Below are 13,399 nucleotides of genomic sequence, written 5' to 3' on the forward strand. Positions count from 1 at the left end.
TTGCCTATTTTTAATTTGGGTTCTTTGTTTTCTTATAGCTGGATTTGAAGAGCTCTTTGTATATATTTTAGGTACCAGACCTTTCTTAGATATGTGTTTTCAATTATTGCTTCCAAGTCTGTGGCTTGTTGGATAGTCTTTTCAGGTTGAAGCTACGTTTACAAAAAATGGGTCAATTTAAAGAAAAACATTATGAAAATGTATCCCTGTAAGAAAGTAAGTACAGATGGTGGTTGAATATAGCAAAAATCTTAAAGGCAGTGAAAAAAGGAATACAATTCAGGAAACACTCCTTTAGGCTAAAGTCTTTCTCTCTCTTACACACACACACACACACACACTACACCCCTTACACACACACAATATATCCAATCACACCTCCCAGGAATGTTGTTATCTCAGCAGGTAACATTTCAGACACAGTTTACCTAGCACAGGTAGATTACTATTTCCAAAGCTTGCACATCCAGGGAGTTCATTATTCCAAGCCTGTGATAAATTATTTTTACCAAAAACCACATACAAAACATACAAACACAAACACAGACGTAAATCAGAACTTAAGTTTTAAGCCCAGAACTGATAACTCCATTCAAAAATGCAATGCTTTAGATGAACTGGACTCTCACGCATATGTAAAGTGCCTTCCTCAGGGCTCTAAAGTCTTGTGTTTTACACCATCTTTCCCTTTGCTAATTCAGAGGCCAGAAAAGTGCATTCCCTTGTGTGTTAGTCCATTTTCACACGCTATGAAGAAATACTTAAGACTGGGAAATTTATAAAGAAAAAGAGGTTTAATGGATTCACAGTTCCACATGGCTGGGGAGGCCTCACAATCATGGCAGAAGGTGAAGGAAGAGCAAAGGCACGTCTTACATGGCAGCAGGAAAGAGCACGTGTGCAGGGGAACTGCTCTTTATAAAACCATCAGATCTCATGAGACTTACTCACTATCACAAGAACAGCATGGGACAAACCCACCCTCATGATTGAATTACCTCCCACCAGGTCCCTCCCATGACATGTGGGGATTATGGGAACTACAATTCAAGATGAGATTTGGGTGAGGACACAGCCAAACCACATCATCCTGACATCTTTCAGAAATCCTTAAAGCTTCTGAAACACAGCAGAACAAATGGCATGTGCTAAAGCCAGAGGCAGAAAGATGGGTGTGTTCAATGACCTGTGAGAAGGCAGGTGGCTGGACCATCTCGGGGGTTAGTGAGGAGTGGGATGAGGCCAGGGAGGTGGGCAGGGGCCAGTCATAAGGAACCTTGAAAGCTACCTTAAGGATTTTTCAAAGCAATGAGAAGGTCAAGGAGTAGTACCAGGGGGTGACATGATGACATTTGTCTTTTAGATTAAAAATGGAGGTAGTTTCCCTTCACCATGTATTCCTAGGGTTCCATAATATCCTGGGTGATTTCAGTGTTAGCAGATTGGGTCACCTGAGGTTGCTATAGTTGTTTGTCAGAGAACTGAGAGTGAGGGAGGTATGTAGTGGGCTATCAAGGAAAAAGTAAGATTCTAGTACCAGGGTTGGGCTCGTCGGAGCCTTCTGTTTCTCACAAACACAATGCCCACCTCTCTTTCCTATGTGTGAGGTGTATGTATGATTGTTGTATTATCTTGGCTGTTTTCTAGTGCTTACAGAGGGAACATAGCCCTACCAACACTTTGATCTTGGATTTTGAGCCTCCAGAACTCAAAGTACCTTTCTGTTTGTACTTGAATACAATTGAGGAAACACTCCTTTAGGTTTAAAGCAAAGACCCTAGTAATAGAGTTGGGCTAGTCTCATAAACTGGGGGGCTTAAACCACACAAATGTACTGTCTTACATTTCTGTTGAAATGTGATCCTATCTTCCATCTGGCTGCTTTCTTGAAGGTATCACTTTGCCAAATCACACACACACACCTGTTAAGCACCCCCAGTTTGTGGGACTTTGTAATGGCAGACCTAGCAGATTATTACAGTGACAACAAACCACAGAACTATTTGCAGTACCTAGGACTTGGTCACCAATAGAAATCAGGGGTATTTTCATAACATGTCGCAGGTGTTACAGATATTTCAAAATATCATTTATGCTCATCCGTACTTTGAAATCACAGTTGTTATGAAATCCACTACTAAATCATGTTATTTAATGTGTTAATACAAGGGCACATACATTATAATATCACAACCTTTAAAAAGATTTTGAGAACTGCATCTCAAAGTATTGGTGTTTTTTCATAACACTATGTATTTTATGTTTTTCATTTAAAAACATCATTCTGAGAAGGGGTCCATAGGACCGCCAAAGGAATCTGGAGCACAGAATGGGTTAAAAAGCCCTGAGTTAAGCAAAAGGAAAATACATAAAAGCATATTGCCATGTCTGACATCCCTTCACAATCCAGGACAGAGATTCAGGATGAAGTGGTGGGAGGTATGTATTGAAGGGATTGCTTTTCCAGTTAGAGATTATCATGGAATTAAAAGTGCTGTGAAAATTTGTTATAATCCATGAAAACCCAGATGCAAAGACCTACCTCCCTCCATCCACTCACCCTCCCTCTCACACTAAAATATAAGCACCCAAGGGCAGGAGTTTTGTTTATTTCACTTCTGTGTTCCCAGGGTAAATTTAAGCCATACTTAGCAGATCATTGGTGCTCAATAGATGTTTGTGGAATAAAGGAATGAGTGAATGAACAAATAAAGAAAAGCATGCTAGAAATATACAAATAGGGCCAATAGGGAAGTAGAGAAACAACTGGAGATCTAAATTGGCCTCTGTAGGTACCACGTCTGGCTTCTCAAGGATAAGGTCAATGAATGAATGGCCTCCCTCTTCAGGGTGATCCTATCTTCCATTTGGCTACCTTCTTGAAGGTACCATTTTGCCCAGTCACACACACACACACGCACACATGCACGCACACGCGTGCATGCACACACGCACACACACACGTATGCATGCACGCACATACACACACACACACAAAATTATTATCCTCCCGAAGGAGGAACTGGAACTTTGTTGAATTCTGTGTGCACATCTTTGACAGACACCCTGAGAAGCCACAGGGACTGCTCAAGGCTGTGTCTGTCCACTAGCAGGTTTTGTAAATTGCAGCAGAGCAACTGAGCTGGAACGGCAAACTTTGCACAAAGCTGGCCATGGACACATCATTGGGCAAACTGAAGACCCTAGCAGGAAATCCAGATGTTCAGGGCAGATTCCAGAGGCTTTAGGATGCTTGGGACCACCCAAGACAGCCCCCAAGGTGGAGGACCTGAGTTGTGCTAGGAGACTTTAACAGATCTCTGTTCTGAATGCCCCCTCTCTCATCCACAAACACTGCCTCTCACAGTCTTCAAGGTCCAGGGGACACTGAAGATGGCTTTCAGGCAGATGACTCAGTGAGTCATGTGCCCTTTCGAATAGCAAAAATTCACATTGCTTTCACGTTGCTGTCTCCTCTTCCCATGACAAACTGCCGCTCCTGATACATCTCAGGGGTCTCCAGGTGGGTAGCTGTGAATGGCCCAGACACCAAAGCCCCAGAGGCATAATAGATAAAATCTGCCTTCAAAACCTGGAGGAGAGAGAATCAAGAGGATTTGAAGTCTGCAGAATATGATTCCCATCTGCTGGGAAGGCAGGAGGAGCCTGTTAAAAACTGCCAAGGGTTGCACAGTCACTAGAACGTGGGTTGGTCTGAGACAGAAAGTCCAAGTGTGACCCATTGGTCAATGAATGAATGGCTTCCCTCGCCAGGGTGATCCTGTCTTCTATTTGGCTACTTCCTTGAAAGTACCACTTTGCCCAGACACATGCACACACACACACACACACAGACATACACACACAGGCACACATGCACACGTACACGCACATGTATGCATGCAGGTGCACACTCACACACACATACACACACACAAAATTATTAGCAAAAAGCTCCTCTCTGGGGATTTACCCAGCAGGTGAAGCACAACAGAGCTGTCCAAGAAATGAGGAGAGAAGAACATGAGCTGACCCTGGCACCCCCTGGGTTATCTCTTCCCAGCCAGTGGTTGCCATAGCAAAACTTGTTCTGCAAAGTGGTAAAGAAGGAGAGAACTGAAGGTAGACCAGCTCCTTTCTGCGGCAGCACCTCGGAGCTGAGATAAAGAACAGGAAAATGTGGATGTTGCCGCAATTGAGATGACAGCAAATCTATTCAATTGAGGACTCTTCGTCTGAGGATAAACTTCAGCAGCAATGTGTACAGTCTTTGGGTTTCCTCACTGTTTGTTTATATCCACTATCTAAATAGACCATTTGAGAATTATTATCGGCTGAATTTTGTTTCCCACTCCTGCCAAAATTCCCCTAGCACCTCACATGTGACTGTACTTGAGATGGGGTCTTTAAAGGGCTAAATAAGTAAAAATGAGGTCACCAGGGTGGACACTATGACTAGTGTCCTTATAAGAAGAGGAACTTAGGACACAGATATGCTCAGAGGGAAGACCATGTGAGAACACACCGAGATGACAGCCAAGTAGGGCAGCCTCAGAAGGAACCAATCCTGCTACTACCTTGATGTTCCTCTGTGGGCTCCTACCGTAACCTCTGCCTCTCTGCATCTTGTGCTATATTATCAACATTGGCTTGTCATTCCCGACTAGATTATAAAGTGAGGAGACGCCTCCGGAATAAGAAATACATTTTTGTTGTTTCAGCTACCTAGTCTGTGTCAATTTGTTAAGAAGTCCTAGGAGACTCACACAGGTACTCCACAGCCAAGAGTGTGAACACTCTCCAATCAGTGGAATCATCCCTTCAAAAGAGTCCCAAGCCAGAGGGCTTCCTACCCTTGCCTGGGAGTCTCCAGCCAATTTTATAGTTTCTCAGTTATAGTGTCTAGAGGTAAGACCTCAATTTCCCTACTAGAGTAGGGGACTTTGAGATTGAGTGGAAAGCTAATTAAAACCTGACTTTCTGAAGATCTGCTGGCCCATCCAGAATGTCTTATTCCATATGCAATTCCCAGAGATGCTTCAGATGCCGGGAATTGAAGGACTGGATGAAATGAAAAGGGGCCAGGAAGAAATAACCCTTTGCACTTATCCACACTGAGCTGCAAAGGCTTTCACCATATGACATTTCCACTCTCTGAGCAATCCTGGGAGACACTGAGGGACAGTTGCAGCTATTCCCATTCTACAGATGGGAAAATTAAGGCATTAGGAAATGGAGCAGCTTAAGACATTGTTTTCTAACCCCAGTGGTGGGCATAGTTTGGTGGTGTTTGCATATATCTTTGGGGTGTGTGTGTGGGGGGGGGAGAGGGAGAGAAAGAGAGAGAGAGCGAGTGAGTGAGCGAGCACACATGCTTGGACCCTAGTGAGTCCATGTGCTAATGTTAAAATACCCGCCAAACGGGTGTCCTCATTTCCAATCTTGACCTCTCCTATCTCCCTTCCACACTGCCCCAGAGGAAGTTCCTATGGGCCACATGTGATATTATTCCCATATTAAAACTTCCCAGTGACTCCAGCACACACTGCTCTTAGGATGTCTGAAATGCTAAGCATGACTTAGAAGGCCCTAAAATGCTTGACCCCAGCTCTTCACTCTGGCGCCGTCACCCTCCAATCACCACTCCCACTTTCCTCCTGAAACATTCCTTTCCTTTGTACCCATTTCACCTGGCCAGTGCTTTTCCATGGGCTTAGCTTAGGCAAAACCTCTTCCAGGAAGTGCTTCTCAATCCCACCAGCTGACTTCAATGTTCCTCTGTGGGATCCTACCGCAACCTCTGCCTCTCTGCGTCTTGTGCTATATCATCATCATTGGCTTGTCATCCCCCACTAGATTACAAACTAGGTAAGAATAGAGGCTGTGTCTTGTTCTTTATTCTATTCTCAAGGCTGAGCCCAGGGCATGGCACATAGTAGATGCTCATTGAATCACAGTTTAAGTGAATGTTGAATGTAAGTCAGATATATGTACATGTGGAGCAAGAGAACAAGGTATCATCTTTCTCTTGTGTTTGGACATTTTCATGAGTGTGGCCCATAAAGAAGATGTTAAAAAATAATACATCATTACCTTAAGTCAAGCAGAGGTTGACCTTAAATCAACCATCACACAGAGGAACTAGAACTCCAGACTTTAGTAAAGTGATTATTTTCCTTCCCTGGACTCTAGATGGGGGATAGGATTTGCCTTGACATTATAGGATTTGCCTCAACATTATCCCCTTCTATTCTGAGTTTTCATGGTCTGTCAGTGAAATTCAGCGAAGGACAGGGAAGGAGAGTTTGCATAAAAGAAGCTCAACTTTAACTGAGTCACTCTGGGAAATTGTGTTGTTAACTATAATACTCAGCCCAAAGATATAAACTGAGAGTTACCAACCAACCATCCATCCATCCCACATATATTTATAGAGTATATGTCCCAGGCATTGTGCTGTGCTGTGGGGAGATAATGGTGACCAAGCCATTATGATCCTTGTCCTCATGGAGTTGACCTGATAAAGGAGATTGACAGCAAACAAATGCAAACCCACCATTTTGTTCTGCACTTGGATGGCCTTGTCCTAGTCCTTGGCCAGAAAGAGCATAATCTGGTCACCACACTTAAAACATCCAAATTTCTTTACTTTCCCGCATTGGATTCCCTCAAATGGGTACCTGGGAATGTGCTTTCTTCTGGCTGCCTGCCATCTTCTTTTGGTTGCCTCTCTGCTGTCTCCTCAAGGCCTTGACTCCATCCTTTCAGTTCCCTACATGGTCAGAGGCATGGTTTTGTTATTCCTGGCTTCATCCTGAAAGAAAAATGGCAGATACCTTTCTTCACGGTAATTCTCTTAACTTCCTCAGAATGAACTGAACACAAGATAAGCAAACATCCAGCTGATACTGATTGGCTCTCATAGCATAATTGCAATGATGTATTATGCTAAAGACTCCTTTTCCTATAAGAGATGAGAATTAAAAGGAGCTATGGGAATACCAAGGAGGGCTCTTTGCCCAGACCTGGGGACATCAGGGAAGGATCACAGAGGAAATGATATCTCTGATTCAATCTGTAACTCTACCTTCCTTCAGAAGAGCTATCAAAGTACTTTCCTCTTTTTGTTGTTGTTAGCTCTGTATGTAGTAGAAGGTGAAGCGACGTGTATTAGTTCATTTCCACACTGTTATAAAGAACTCTCTGAGACTGGGTAATTTATAAAGAAAAGAGTCAATTTATAATTGACTCACAGCTCCTCATGGTGTGGAGAGGCCTCAGGAAACTTTCAATTATGGTGGAAGATGAAGGGGAAACAAGGCATGTCTTACATGGTGGCAGGAGGGAGAGAGTGAAGGGGGAAGTGCCACACTTTTAAACCATCAGATCTCGTGAGAACTCACTATCATAAGAACGACATGTGGGAAACCGTCCCCATAATCCAATCACCTCCACCACTTGACACGTGGGGACTACAATTGGAGATGAGATTTGTGCGGGAAAACAGAACCAAACCATATCAGGACGTCTCTTTCAATTAGGATATAATTGGCTGCAAATAAGAAAATCCATCCCAAGCCTGACTTAGAATATAAGGGCCAAAAAGTAATAGCAAACAACACAGGCAACATATTGGTTCACAAATATGAAGAACACAGAAAGTAACAGATTTTAGGCATAATTTGATCAAGACTCTCATTCTGTTTGTCTATCATGGTACCTTTTTTTTTTTTTTTTTTTTTTTACTTCCTTATGTCAGCTTCATTCTCAGCCAGGTTTCCTTCATCACAGCAAGATGATATTCATGGTTCCAATTTTCACATGCACACGCTATACTTTCCATAGCAAAAGAGCATGTCTTTGACTCAGCAATCTCTGCAAGAATCCTAAGATTTCTTCTGACTGGGCAAGCTTAGGTCACAAATCCATCCCCGAATCAATCACTGTAGCTGAAGGAATAAAATGTTATCATTGGTTTAGTCTAGGTCATATGCTCCACCCTGTGAAGACTTTCTAAAACTGCATGAAACTACTAATAGAAATTGGGGCTACTGCCCTGCACAGGCAGTCAGCCTACTCCCAGACCAAGAGCTGGCTCAGAGGTGGTCCCATCACACAGAGAAACCCCTCACAGCCACCTGGCATGCTACACCCACACCTGCCCCGAGAGTCAGCCCAGTGGTGGGCTCATCCTCCAAGAGAGCCCACTACACAGCCTGTCAACCCACCACACCTGCAGATACCTGGCCCAACAACCACCTCCATGCCCTAGGCCCCAGAAACATTATGTTACCTTTGTCAAAAACTCCCATAGCCAAGGCCACTGACACAATTGCAGACATTGCCGACAAAGGTCATAGCTAAATAATCTGTATGGAGACCACATGACTCAGTCCACTTAGAACCAAAACCAGTGCACCATTCCCAACTGACAGCCTACGGCCCATTTACAGGGAAAAGCCTCATTCTATAAAAGTTATTCCATAAAATTGAAAACAGTAACTGTTCCACAGAGTGTGTAGATATCAACATAGGGACACAAGAAAAAGCAAATAAATGTGACACCCTCAGAGAAACAATAAGCCTCCAGTAACAGATGCCAAAGAAAAGGATATTTATGAAATGCCTAAAAAGGAATTCAAAATAATAATCTTAAAGAAATTCAAGAATATACCAAATAATACAAATAATTCAATAAAACAAAAAAATTACTATCTGAATGAGGAATTTAACAAAGAAATAGATGTTTTAAAAGAACCAGAGCTGGGTGCAGTGGCTTATGCCTGTAATCCCAACACTTTGAGAGGCTGAGGCAGGAAGACCACCTGTGGTCAGGAGTTCAAGACCAAATTGGGCAACAGAGTGAAACAATATCGCTATAAAAAATTTTTGTTTTAATTAGCTGGATGTAGCAATGCATATCTGTAGTTCCAGCTACTCAGGATGCTGAGGTGGGAGGATCACTTGAGCCCTAAAGATTGAGGTTGCAGTGAGCCATGATTGCACCACTGCATTCAAGCCTGGGCAACAAAGTGAGACCCTGTCTCAAAAAAAGAAAGAACAAAACAGAAATCTTGGAGCTGAAACAAATAATCCCATTAAAAAATGAGCAAAAGATCTGAATAGACCGTTCCCAAAAGAAGACATACAAATGGCCAATGGGTATAGGAAAAAATGTTCAGCATCACTAATCATCAGGGAAATGCAAATCAAAACCACAGTGAGGTATCTTCTTACCCCAGTTAGTACTGGTATTATCAAAAAGACAAAAAAGATAACAAATGCTGGTACAGAGACAGAGGAAAGGAAATTTACTGTTGGAGAGAACATAAATTAACATATTCATTATGGAAAACAGTATGGATGTTTCTCAAAAAATGCATAGAACTACCATATGATCCAGCAGTCCCACTACTGGGTATTTACCCAAATAAAAGAAAATCAGCATATCAAAGGGTTACCTGCACCCTCATGTTTATTGCAGCACCATTTATAATAGTCAAGATATGGAATCAACCATATCTTGGATAATTAGGTAAAGAAAATGTGGTGTATATATATGCAATGGAATACTATTCAGCCATAAAAAAGAATGAAATTTTATTATTTGCAGCAACATGGATGAAACCAATGGTCACTATGTTAAGTGAATTAAGCTAGGTACTGAAAGACAAATATCACATGTTCTCACTCATATGTGAGAGCTTAAAATGTTAATTTTGTGGAGGGAGAGAGTAGAATGATAATTACCAGAGGCTAGAAAGGGTGGGAGGTAGGTGAAGAAAGGTTGGTTAATGGGTACAAAAATATAGTTATATCGAAGAAATAAGTTCTAGTGTTTGATAGAACAGTAGAGTGACTATAGGCAACACTTTATTGTATATTCAAAATATTGCATATATATTATACATTTCAAAGTAGCTAGAAGATTTGAAATGTCCTCAACACAAAGAGATAATAAATATTTAAGGTGATGAATATCCTAAATACTATGAATTGATCACTACACATTGTATGAATTTATCAAAATATCGCATACTCCATAAATATTCACAAATGTTATGTATCAATAAAAAAAGAGGGAACAGAATCTTGGAGCTGAAGAATTTGAAATGTTCCCAACACAAAGAAATAATAAATGTTTAAAGTAATGGGTATATTAAATATCCTGAATTGATTATTGCATACTATATTCATTTATCAAGATACCACATGTACCCTATACATATTTACAAATGTTGTATATCAATTAAAATAGAGGAAAAAAAGCCTTGGAACTGAAGAATTCAATGAATGAAACAAAAATAAATGAAGGCTTCAACAACACACTAGATCAAGTAGAAGAAAGAATTTCTAAACTTGAAGACAGGTGTTTAGAAATAACCCAGTCAGAGACAAAAAAGAAGTTAAAAAGAATGAAGAAGTCTACAAGACTTATGAGACACCATTAAGTGAACTATATCCTGCAAAGCTCTCCTTTAGAAATAAAGGAGAAGTAGAGACCTTCCCAGATAAGCAAAAATGGAGAGAATTCATCACAAATAGACAGGTGTGACAAAAAAAAATGCTTAAGAGAGTACTACAACTGGAAACAAAAGGATGATAATTACTATCATGAAAACATATGAAAGTATAAAGCTCACCAGTATATGTATATCCATACTTATATTCAGAATACCCCAATGCTGTAATGGCGCTGTGTAAATCTTTAAATCCTCTAGTATGATGGTTTAAAGTCAAAAAGGTCAAAAACATCAACAACTACAATTAATGGCTAAGGAACATGCAAAAGACCAACATGTAAAGTAAGGCTAACAAAATACAAATTGTGTGTGTTTGTGTGGAGTCTGGAGGATTCTTTTTTTTTTTTTTTTTTGAGATGGAGTCTTGCTCTGTTGCCCAGACTGGAGTGCAGTGGTGCAATCTCAGCTCACTGCAACATCTGCCTCCCAGGTTCAAGTGATTCTCCTGCCTCAGCCTCCTGAGTAGCTGGGATTACAGGTGCACACCACTGCACCTGGCTCATTTTTTTATCTTTAGTAGAGATGGGGTTTCACCATATTGGTCAGACTGGTCTCAAACTCCTGACCTTGTGATCTGCCCACATCAACCTCCCAAAGTGCTGGGATTACAGGCGTGAGCCACCACGCCTGGACCTCTGGAGGATTTTTAGGTGACCAAAATTAAGTTGTTATCAGCTTAATAGTCTATTATAACTATAGGACTCTTTATGTTAGCCCCATGGTAACCACAAAGAAACAAATTACAGTAGATACACAAATCAGAAAGAGAAAGAAAACAAAGCTTAGTGCCACAGAAAATCACCACATCACAGAGGAAAACAAGAGACAAATAAAAGCACAAAAGATCTATAAAACAACCAGAAAATTGTCAACAAAATGGCAGGAGTAAGTCCTTACTCAGTAACAATCTTTAATGTAAATGAATTACATTCTGCAATTAAAAGATATACAGTGGCTGACTGGATTTTTAAAAACAAGACCTAATTATATGTTGCCTACAAGAGACCTACCCCATCATTAAAGACAGACTGAAAGGGATAGAAAAAATGCAAACAGAAACCAAAAGTGAGCAGGAGTGACTATACTTTTATCAGATAAAATAGACTTTAAGTTAAAAACAATAAAAAGAAACAAAGAAGGCCACTATATAATGATAAAGAAATTAATTCAATGAGATGATATTACAAGTGTAAGTATATATGCACCCAACATTGAAGCACCAAAATATGTAAAGCAAATATTATTAGATCTAAAGAGAGAGAGAGACTGCAATACAATAATATTGAGGGACTTTAACACCTCAGTTTTAACAATGAAGAGATTACCCAGACAGAAAATCAACAAAGAAACTTTGGGCTTAAATGACACCATAGACCAAATGGACCTAACAGACATTTGCAGAATATTCCATTCAACAGTTACAGTATACTCATTCTTCCCAGCTGCACATGGAACATTCTCCAGAATAAATCATATGTTAGACCACAAAACAAGTCTTAACAAATTTAAGAAGACAGATTATATCAGGTATGATTTTTGACCACGATAGTATAAAACCAGAAATCAGCAACAAGAGAACCTTGGAAACCTTACAAATACATGAAAATTAAACAACATGCTCCTAAATAATGAATACGTCAATGAAGAAACTAAAGAGAAAATTTAAAAATTCTTTGAGATAAACAAAAATGGAAACACATCATACCAAATGGAATACAGCAAAAGCAGTTCTGAGATGGCATTTCATAGCAATAAACACCTACATCATCTTTTTTATCTATCTAATAAATCCTTACTAGATTTCTAATAAAGAGTTTAACCATGCACTTCCAGGAACTAAAAAAAATAAGAACTAAACCCAAAATTGGTAGCAGGAAGGAAATAATAAGGCTCGGGGCAAAAATAAATGAATTGGAGAACAAAAGAAAACTCAAAAAAATTAACAAAAGAAGAGTTGGCTTTTTGAAAAGATAATCAAAATCAACAAACCTTTAGCTAGACCAACTTAAAAAAGAGAAAATATCCAATAAATAAAATCAGAGCTGGAAATGGAGACATTACAGCTAATATTACAGAAATAAAAAGGATCATAGAGGTTATGATGAACAACTATATATCAAAAAAGTTGAGGGCATAGAAGAAATAGATAAATTCCTGGACACATACAACCTATCAAGATTAAACTATAAATAGAAAATCTAAACAGACCAATACTGAGTGAGGAAATTGAATCAATAATAAAACGTCTGCCATTGAAAAAAAGCCCAGGACCTAATGAGGCTAGCATTACCCTGATTCCAATACAGGGTAGACACAAGAAAAAAAAAAAGGAAAACTACAGGCCAGTATACTTAGTAAATACAGGTGCAAAAATTCTCAACAAGATGCTATCAAACCAAATTCAACAGAAAATTTAAAAGATCATTCACTGTGACTAAGTGGGATTTATCCTGGGGATGTAAGAATGAGTCAACACATGCAAGTTAATAATGTGATATGCCATATTAACAGAAAGACAGAAATCTTATGATCATTTCAGCAGATGCAGAAAGAGCATTTGATAACTTTCAACATTTCTTTATGGTAACAACTGTCAACAAATTTGTTACAGAAGGTATGTACCTCCACACTGTAAAAGCCAGATATGACAAACTCAAAGCTAAGAACATATTGAACAGGAAAAGCTGAAAGTTTTTTCCTCTAAGATCAGGAACAAGACAAGGATGTCCACTTTCATCACTCCTATTCAACATAGTACTGGAAGTCCTAGCCAGAGCAATTAGGCAAGAAAAAAAAAAATAGAAAACATACAAATTGAAAAAGATGAAGTCAAACTATTCCTGTTTGCAGACAACATGATCTTACATGCAGAAAAC

The sequence above is a fragment of the Macaca fascicularis genome, chromosome 20, assembly GCF_037993035.2.
Source record: "Macaca fascicularis isolate 582-1 chromosome 20, T2T-MFA8v1.1".
NCBI classification, from domain to species: domain Eukaryota; kingdom Metazoa; phylum Chordata; class Mammalia; order Primates; family Cercopithecidae; genus Macaca; species Macaca fascicularis.